This window comes from Balaenoptera physalus, assembly GCF_965194825.1.
Source record: "Balaenoptera physalus genome assembly, chromosome: 12".
In the NCBI taxonomy this organism is placed as follows: Eukaryota; Metazoa; Chordata; class Mammalia; order Artiodactyla; family Balaenopteridae; genus Balaenoptera; species Balaenoptera physalus.
This window is the reverse complement of record NC_138897.1, coordinates 40,758,135-40,766,813: the sequence shown is the minus strand read 5'-3', so window position 1 is coordinate 40,766,813 and position 8,679 is coordinate 40,758,135.

The window sequence follows — 8,679 nt, the reverse complement described above, 5'->3', positions numbered from 1 at the left end:
TTTAATCCTGAGCCTGAGCAAATAAGATGCAAACAGATGAAACAGCTAACATTCAGAAAAAGTTAAAAGATTCAAGGTCACAAATATCTACTCTTCCTGGACCAGTAGAAATCTTGAAATCCCCCATGAATGTTTTATCTTAAAGTTGATTTTAAATGGGTATATCTGAGCAGTATACCACATCAGCTAACATACTAGTTTCCCTAACTTTTAAAATCGTACTGTCATACAGAGTGAAGTAAGACAGAAAGAGAAAGACAAATATCATATATTAATGCATATATGTTATATCTGAAAAAAATTGGTAGAGATGAACTTATTTACAAAGCAGAAATAGAGACACAAACATAGAGAACAAACGTATGGAGACCAAGGGAGAAGGGGGAGTGGGATGAACTGGGAGATTGGGATTGACATATATACACTATTGATACTATGTATAAAATAGATATCTAATGAGAACCTAGAGTATAGCACACATAAGTCTACTCAGTGCTCTGTGACCTAAATGGGAAGGAAATCCAGAAAAGAAGGGATACATGTATACGTATAGCTGATTCACTTTTCTGTACAGTAGAAACTAATGCAGCATTGTAAAGCAACTATACTCCAATAAATTTTTTTTTTAATTACCCTAACAGTAAAAATAAATAAATAAAAAATAAAATTGTACTGCGGGCTCACTTCCCTGAATTTTGGGGGTTTTACCAAGCAGAAAACTAATCAATTCCTTTCTAAAAACAAACTCTGGGATATGAGGAACTAGGCATGCCACTTACCAATAGAAATCAGTTTGATTCCATGATTTGGGCATAAATATGCAAGTGCCAAAAACCTGTTTTCTTGTTCTAACAGGGCTAATTACCAACTTTATGTCCTGGGTCTCCTTTTTCTTGACTCTAATTTAAAATTTTACACTCCCTACCCTTTCCTTCAAATAGGAAGTAGTATGAGAATGTATTCATTTTTTAATTAATTCAGGAAACACATATTGAGTACCTTCTATCTAGAAAATATTTTATTAACCAGGCTGAAAGGATATAAAAGTGAAAAATCCATACTTCCTCACCTCAAAGAGCTTTTGTAGAGTCTAGCAGAAGAAATATTAAAACAAATGAAAGCTAGCATCCCCTGGTATGATATGATGAAAAAGGCACTTCACCTTCATCGTATTCCTCCCAAAAGTCCATAACTCCAAACTAACCATGAGATCAACGTCAAACCTAAATTGAAGGACATCCTATAAAATATCTGACCAGTTATCCTCAAATTGTCAAGGTAATGAAAAACAAGTTAGGATTGAGACACTGTCACAGACCAGAGTAGACTAAAGAGACATGATAAACACATGCAATGTGCTGTTCTGGATCTTGGAACAAAACATTTTTAAAAGTCATTAGTGAAAAATCTGGGAAGTCAGATAACGTCTGGACTTTAATGCACTGATAATGGTTTTCTAGTTTGACAAAAACCATGGTAATGTCAAATATTGACATTAGGGGAAACTGAGTACGAGCTATATAGAAACTTCTGTACTATTTTTGCAACTCTTCTAGACATCTAAAATTATCCCCAAATAAAAAGTTTACAGAAAAATTCAAAAGCACACAATAACTATAATATAATCAAGGTACGACAATATCCATGAGATAAGAACAAAGTTCTGTTAGATTGTGGAAGTTAAGGATACTACTTCTGCGTGAATAAAAGATGACTGCTTTTGTAGGAGTCTGCAACATCTATTGCAGAAACTTACCCCAAACTTTTGCCACACCCCTCTACAAGGTCAAACCACCTCATGGATCTATTTTGAGGGTCCAGCCTTAGATACAATGGGGAAATATTTTTGTAGAATAAAAGACAGAGACTCTGTGTTCCTGTAGCTACAAATATACCAGGGTAGTGGGGAGAGAATGTTTTGGGAGATGTGCAGATAAGAGGGGGTACTCTTTCTCCAGAAAAAATATTTAATAATAAAGGCTTGGTTAAAATTTGATATGCCTTCTATTATCACCAGTCACCAGCAATCTTAAACAATATCAGTGGTAAAATGCTTCTTCCCATTGAGCTGGACCACTTTAACCACCACCTTTGATACTTCACTCAGGCAGTTATGTCTCTGTAATAAAGAGTCAGACTCTACTTTTTGATGTTTACCTGCTGACAGCTATTAAGCCTCAACCCCTCCTTTTTCTGCTTATGCCCCACATTTGGACAAGCTGATATTTAACCTTAGGCACTCCCTTATTTGACACAGGTGGGAAGTTGAAACAAGGCAATCTTCTGCACATACATACAAGGCCTCATCCCAGCTACCACTCCTAAACAACATAAAAACCTTCAGTCAGTCTCCTTTTCTGATCTCTCAATCAATTTTCATATCTTTTTGGGAGCCACCCTGCTTTCCCTAGAAAACCTCATTATGTGAGAAATAAACTTTTTCATGTTCTCTTGGTGTGTATGTGCATGTGTGTGGTGTCATTAGTTTTGACAGCAAAGCAAATTTTATGTGAGGGGTCCTTCTTTTTTATATACAGTGGCCACAACAGGTTCACAGAGTCAAGAACTGGAAATACCATTTAGGAGATAATCGATTGAGAACTACCTTAAAGTAGAGATATGATACAAAAAGAAATAACAATCTATTACTATTCCCAGCAGCCTCTTCATTTCATTTAGAGTTTTCTTCCCATTGGTGCCCAGGGCCTCCATCCTTCATTTGATCAGCCTCCCTCTCTCCTGTTCTATCTAGTCTTTGCAGAGCCCCTGCTTCCTCATGCCAGGTCCCTCGTAGTTGAACACGTAATTCCTGTTCATCCTAAAATTTCACATGCTTCAAGGCAAAAAAACCTTTTTTTTCTCACTAAAACTGATCACTTGTCATAATATAATCCATTGGTTTATTGAGAAAACATGCACTCCTCTCAGTGTGAAGATATGAAGGTAGGAAGCTAAGAACAGGGCAGTGCTGCTCTGCATCCCAAGTGCAGGGAACATGTTGTTGTAACTGACTATATTTCCCTTGATTACATCTGACTTACAATACCAACCAAAGTTACAAGAACAGCAGCCAGTTCAACTCTGCCTCCTGACCCTGTCTTACTTACTAAGAATTGGAGGAATGATTCATGAACATGTTTAAACCAGCCGATGTCAAGTAGAGGAAGAGACCATTTTCAGGGGCAGTCACTAGTTCTTCGGAAACAATAAAAAAAGTCCTACAACATAGGTGTAGCAGAAAGAGAAAAAGAAGTAAAGAGAGTAGAAAAGAGTATATCTATCTTAAAATTCAGTTTCAATCCTAAATCAGATGGTACATACGATAGAGAATTCCTGCAAAGTTGATTCCATCTACCTTGAATGATTGACTAGTAACATGAACTTTGTTTTGTAGACAATGAGGATGCACTTTTTTGAGTATGAAAATCACCCTGCTGCAGATAAGTTCTATCCTCTTAGGATACTTTTTTTTAAATCAGTAAACAATGATGGGAGAAGATTCAGGAAAATTTTATAGTAATAAATAGAATAGCAGCAATAGAAATGGAAACAAAGTTTCAGGTGTAAGAGACATTGTAGAATAGTACTTTATAGCTAATCAAGATGGCTTCCAAGATTTAGGTATGACTAACTAAAACAAGGAAGAAAAGCAGGGGAAGTGACTGCTTTGGATAGAAGATTATGAATTCAACATTGGAAGTAAAATTTTGATGAATTGGATAATAAATGTCAAAGTCTTCTAACAAATTAAAAGCATTTTACAAAAGCATGTTTTTAATTTTTTATCTTTCTCATCTGTATATTGTGTATCACCATAGCATGTAAACTACACAAGGAAAAGATCTGACTTCATATCAAGTACGTAAACCAGTAAGTACATTTTAAAGGAATTATGTTCTACTTTGTAACTGCTAATGAAGTTGCAGTTTTGTTTCATATAATGCTCATTGCAATGGTTAAAATGCCCTACTAAACTGAGATGTGCATGCCCTAATGCAATAGAGTGTTTTTTATCCTTTTGGACTCTTGTTCTCTAGGCCTGTGACTCGTATTTTAATCCTAAAAATATCAAAAGACAGATTTCAGCAAAAGGCAGCTCTTCTTCTTTGCCCACCTGAATTACCAACTACTGTAGAAAGAACATTGAAAAGGGGATTAATCCATGGATTTTAGCATTGTAGTCTGAAGTCTTTCATGCCATGTTACAAAAGTCCATGAATTGTTTGGTCATCAAAACACTCAGGGAATTATGTAACCCTTTTATTGGACAGATAGATCAACTCACCTGGAGAAGGAGGACAGTGTCTACTAGTAAAGTCAACACAAGGAAGTTTTAAACCAGTTAGTTAGATTAGACAGCCAAAATATATGTCTATATATTCTGCAGCTTGAGTATAAGGTAACTGCTGACTTTTATACATGAAGTACTGAAAACCTGTTCTTTGATAGTGAAGATATAAAAAAGTTAATTATGTTTTTCATGTCTTCAATTTAGCTATGGAGAAAGTTTAAATGTCCTACCATGTGACTTAGGGGAATATATTACACTATACAGCACTTAATGACACACTTTTCATACAATTGAGCATCTTAGTTTTATGAGTATTTGGAGGGCAGACATCTTGTTTTGTGATTCTCTTAAACACCTCTCAATACCCTCTCTCTACCACCATGGGCAGAACATGGTAAGCTTAAACTAAACATTTATCAAAGAAAATGGATTAAGTAGTCAATTAGCCTTATTTTCAGATTGTTACCACTTCAGCAGCAAGAACATTAGATCTGAGAAGATCTTCCTGTATTTATACAGTTTCTAAGATAGATAATAATAACATTTTATTGATTAAAGTTGTCTCAAGTGTCATTCTATTGTCATTGAGGTAAGTTTAGACAATGGACTGCAATGTTATTTGTTACCTCCTTTGAACTGCTAGTACTGGATGGGATCTCAAAGAGGATCTGGAAGAAGGAAAAATGGGTAGCTCAGCAAGTCTGTTCTAAAATGGATGTAATATCAACAAGATATGTATATTTTCTATCTTAAGGCATCATAGAATTGAAAACATACTATCAATTTATTAAAAATTCTATGAGGAAAAGAGAAAAAACAACACATAAAGCAAATCTACCAATTATATGACACTCATCATTTTAAAATATCTTTAAACAAAAGTTTTTCATGTTATATTTGCTCAACAAACCTGTCTTAGAGGATAATACCAACGTATTTCTAATTAATAACAGTCAACCTTAAGTTTTGATTGTTCCAAAGCCCACCCTGTGCCCTTTTCTACAAATTCTGACCATATTTGACTGTCTGAAATCTACTGGGTTTGTGAAGCAAACTCAAGCTCTGTAACTGATGGCTTTGACCTTGATGATGACTTTGTGTTAGACTTTATAAAGCTAACTAGACTTCACAGCCGGCACTGTTAAAACTTACTCTCCCAGCACAAAATGAGCAAAAGTAGATAAGCAAAAGTAGATCAGTAGATGGGCAAAATTAGATAAGTAAATGAAGGCCAGAGGCAGCCACAGGGCAGGGGTGGGGGTGGGGGAAGGCATAAGTAGACGGCATGCTTTCCTGTGTCTGGGCCACATTCAAACTTTGTTCAGCTCTGCTCACTGCCACATGCCACTGTGCTTTCCTGTCCCCCATTCACACAACTACTGCAAATGGTATCATTTTGCAACTAATTTACTCACTTAGTTTTGGCCATTAGTCATTCCCAATATCCTCAATCTGCAGGTAATTTTCCACATTATTAGTTACCCACCTGTCTTGTTAAACTGGACTTTCTGAAACCCTGTGTGCCTGCATTTTCTGCACCCCAAGATCAAGCAAATAATTGCCTGTACCTGGATGGAAGAATTTAATAGGAAGATTATAGTTGATTCCAAAAGTTAATAACTATAGCATCTGGTTTCCCTTTTTAACATTTAAATGATAAATTCAGTGTTCATGGAGAGAGAGAGAGAGAGAGAGAATAAGAATGAGTCAGCTCACCAGTCTAAAATCTTCTTAATCTTTTGTGTTCAGGTTAAACATAGATGAGCAGAAGGTAGGCTTTAATCTCTCCACTAACGTACTTCAACTATGACCCTAAGGGACCCCATCTTGATCACATTAAAAGAAAGAAGCTCTTTTCATTGATAGGAAATTTAGCTCCCTGATAAGGAAGATGGCCACGTCCTCTGATTTCATGCAGTGTCTCTGATGTCTTTGGTTGCTCTGAATGAGAGACTACAGCTGCTTTGAGACATCTTCAACTCATTTTCATTCACATCTCCATAAAACCATCTGCACAGGATGCCTTTTTAAATATTGCTTGGTGAAACTCAGAACGTTATTTTCTAAGCCAGCTCAGGAAAATCCAGCACGAAAAACCCAAGCTTTCAGAACTGAGGGCCAGGATTGCAATTTGCCATGAGTCTAAGGAGAGTGCCTCATTTGCAATTAAATTGACATTCGTTTTTATCAGAAATAAATGTGCTGGCCACAATATTAGCTGGGAGTTATAAGTTTGATTTTTAGTCTGAAAGGAGCTCCATATTTGCTTGTAATGAAAACAGAAAGCCAACATATTTCCAAGAATCATCCTACATGGCTTTCTTAAATGAAACAATCATCAGACTCTAAGGCTCACAGGTCCTTGTCAGGGATGTGTAAAATAGAGAAGATGGCAATTACACAAACTTCATATTATGGTACTTTCAAGTCTATTTAATCAACCACTTAAATTTCAGAAGTCCTTTATTTTCTGTACCTCTCTTCTAGACCTTTTCCACCCACTTCTTTTAATAAAAATGTACTCTCCTGAGGTACACTTACCAGGAATGGAAATCTACTTAACAGAGAAAAAGCTATAATGATGGTACGTTTTAAGATTACAGAATGTAAAAGAACATCGGTGATCTTATCCAAGGCTCATGTAATATATAATTATTATTCTCAAGTATTTCTTGTTCCTCTGAACTTGTGTATATCATTATCTCCACTGCTTTGTTTTTTCTCATGTTATTACCTTTAATTGTCTCTTCACATGCCTCCATATCTGCCCAATTGGACTGTGAAGTTACTGTGGGCAGAAGTCTAGGTCAGGAATCGACAAACTAAAGACCACATGCCAATACTGTTGGCCATTTATTTTTGTAAATAAAGTTCTACTGCAATTTAGACGCCCCAAATTAGATATTTATTATGTATTATCTATGGCTACTTTTGAGTTACAAGAGCAGAGTTGAATAAGTATCCTAGTGTCTGCATGGTGGCATGCAAAGCCTAAAATATTTACTCCCTGGCCCTTTACAGAAAAAAAAAAAGTTTGCTAATCTCTAGTCTAGACTGCTTGGTATCCTTTCAGAGACTGGTGTAATGCTCTATTCCTAGTTACTCACATTCTGAAGAAACTCACATTTTAAGGATAGCCAGGCTCTAAAAAATATCTATGGCCACAGAATATTAAATATTTTATTATGCTGAAGGATTACCTCCAATATCTGGGGAATGTGGCAAAGTGGTAAATCCAATCCTGTTTCGAATTGGTGGGAGTTGTTCCCAGTAACAATAGAAGTGCCAATATCACTACTACTTCCCAAGGCACTTTTCTTTAGTCAGGTATCCATGTGATAAAGGGAAGGAGGGCAAAAGAACATTATCAAGATGGCTTATAATTCTTAACCTTTGGTCCTAGAAGACCTCTAATTTTGTCCTTGTAAGCTACTGACACTTCATCAATTTGGTCTCCATACAATAACATTAACAAAAAAAGAAAAGAATTAAGTCTGTTATGAGACATCTTGTCCTCTCTTTTCCAGTCTTCACCCATGCCATGTTGCTTAAAGCTTGAACATGCACACATATGATATATTGACACTTATTTCAGAGTCACATCAAAAGCGTAATTTATAAGTATCTGGCAGCATTTTTTTGTTTTCCCAAAGACATTCTAACTCCACTAGGATGGAAATCGAGAAAGAAAACACAGATGCCTCATCATTCAGATCTTTTGCACCCAAAGAGAGTCTCTAAAAGTGAATAAGGACTTTTTTCCAACCAAGTTCACATCACCTGTGTGAGCATCTCTGGAATAAAATTCCAAAAGTGAGATAACAGAGCTCTTATGGCACTAATTACCACACTCTAGGGAAGGCATCTGCAATGTTCCCCATGCCAAGAAAAATGTAGGGAACAGAAATGTTGAATTTTGGTCTGTATTGTTTTTTACAGCTTATTGTTGGCCTCTATCCATTCTGATCCATAAGGCATCAAAGTTTGAATTTTCTGCCTCTTAGGAGTTCATGGCTAATTCTTTTTTAATTATTAGACTTTAATGCAATTAATATTATAACTTAACACATATGACCTGAGGTTGTTGGGGGCATTTGATTACTTGGCTGAGTACATCACACGAAAATCATTAGTTACAGGATACTGTTTAGATGTTGTTACACTGTGTGGTTTTACTAATTGATGGGTATGGATATATGCCTAGAGTTTATAGGTTTAAACTTTCTCTCCCTGCATTCATAGCCTCACGGTAATAGACAGGAACCAGGAAGGACCAAACGTCTGCTCCTCTTTATGAAGGTGCCTACGTAGAAGTCTCCCTCATCATTAAAATAATGCCAGCCTTATTTCTGAGTCTCATTCTTAGAAATCTGTTTTATTACCAACTT